The following is a 2,181-nucleotide window of genomic DNA, read 5'->3' on the forward strand; positions in this document are numbered from 1 at the left end:
GAGGAACGGCCTCGGCCACCAGCTCCAGCCTGGGCCAGCGCCCCAGGGCCGGGAGCGAAGGACCTCGGGAGGGGTTATCACCACCCACGGGCGGTCATATTTGGATATTGAGATTTGCTAAGTCCTACGCAGTGGAGACAGACTCCCGCAGCATCCGAGGCTGCGGGTTCAGAAACAGCACTTCCCCTCACCTTTTCTAATGTCTATTTTTAATTGCTTGTGCCTCTTTTTGCCCTTTGCATATTCTCCCCTTGCCTACACCCACTGCACAACCCTGCTCAGACTTCTCCAGGTTACTCCGACGACAGCAAGCCACATCGCCAGGTCATCCCATCACATCCTTGTCCCAGCTGGGGAGCACCAGCCACCCTGGGGACACGCAGTCCAGTTTTGTCCAGGGTGCCGGTGCAGCAGTACATTGCACCCGTGATGTGCATACACGTCCCGTCTGCAACGGCCCAACTCCACGTTAAACCCACAGCCAATGCTCCCCAGGGAGTGCAGGAGAGCGTGAGGACTTGGAGAGGAAGAACAGGGATAGGGAGGAATATTTCTTGCTCTTCTGCCCCACAAAGACAACTCCTGCCCTCCCCCCACCTTGAGAACCACGGCTCCGGAGCAGGCTCAGCCCACGCCGCCAGTCGCACCACCCTAACGAAGTTCAGCACTATAATTACTCCGTTCCTTTGTGGTTTGCTCTGAACTGCCGAGCTCTCTGCTACTGCCCTTCTCCTCCGACCGGCCTCCTCCTGCACAACACGCTCTCCTGCATGCCTTCAGCAGCGGGACGAGGGGTTACGGGCCAGGCAGCTGAGCCCTGGCAGCTGGGGAAGGCAAGTCCCTGCACAGGGTGAAGGGCAGCTGGAGGCAGCTGCCTGCACCTCCTGCTCAGCTGTTTGCATTGGAGAGCCATCGAGCAATGGGATCAAGGGCGTCCAGCACCACGGGAGCATCTCTCAGGTGCCCCAAACCCTGGGAGCAGCGAGAGGGAGCAGGACTTCACGCCATGTGTTGTCTCTGCTACAGACATCGGGGAGCCGGTGTTTTCACCTGGGGGGCTGGAGCGGGACCAGAGCTGCAGTGGAGCTGGCAAGTGTCAGCAAGGTGCCTGCACCCATCCGCAGGGCCCCCGAGGGTCCCGGCGCAGCCTCCCCAAAACTCCCCCACGTGCTCACACCAGCAACAAGGAGAAATGACATCCATCCGCCCAGCATCACCCCGGAGTGGGTGCTGCGGACCAAGGGGAGGAGCACCTCGAAACAGGCCCTGTGCGAAAGCAGCCCAGGGCAACCTCCTCATGGCGATGGAGGAGGTTGGGGACAACCAGGAAAGGGACACGGGCTCTGGCAGCGACTCTGGGCTGTACATCCATGCTGACACAGAGGGAGAAGGAGCCAGAGCCCTCCCTACCCCTACAACTTTGCCTCCTGCCTCCTCTCGGAGGCATTTAGACTGAAAGCCCCTTTTGTAGCAGGACCAAGGGCTGGCTCGCTTTGCGAGGCAGACCCCAGACAGCTGGGCTCTTGGGTAAAGCTCATCCCCAGCAGCTGTTCCGGCCTCCTGGAATCCTTTTCGATGCAAAGAGCCCTCCCTCTCCTCATCCCGTGCCTGGGGCAGCTGGGGGATTCAGCAGCTTAGTTAGTCTTCTCCCTTAAAGCACCCAACCATCCATGGTTCAGAGCTTGGGAAGCCCAGAGCAGCCCAAACCCAGCAGGATGAGGCTGAGCACCCACCCACGGGAGAAGATGGGACTCCCAAACACCATGCACGTGGCAGCTGGGGACAGAGCCCATAAGGGAGACCCAGGCTGAACCGATGGGGATGACTCTTAGAGCTCAGCCATGTCCGGCTGGAGATGGACCAACCTTTTACCGGTGGAGGCATTTGTCCACTCTTTTAAACCCAGCTTGGAAAAGCCACGCCTAAGCCACACACATGCACACCAAGAGAAACCCACTCAAGTCTTACAGATTCGACACCAGCTCCACCACTGACTCCCAATTTGATTTTAGACCATGTACACACATCGAAACCTGGCCTCTCCACAGACCCTGTGACCACAGGGCTGTGCCCAGGGAGATGGAGCAGGGGACCATGCCGTAGTGGGGTGAGACAAGGGTGTGTGGTCCAGCTCCGGGGCCCGGCGCGGACCTCCCAGGTCCTGGCTCGGCCCCCGCCCAC

This window comes from Phaethon lepturus, unplaced genomic scaffold (assembly GCF_000687285.1).
Source record: "Phaethon lepturus isolate BGI_N335 unplaced genomic scaffold, ASM68728v1 scaffold34416, whole genome shotgun sequence".
Classification (NCBI taxonomy): Eukaryota; Metazoa; Chordata; class Aves; order Phaethontiformes; family Phaethontidae; genus Phaethon; species Phaethon lepturus.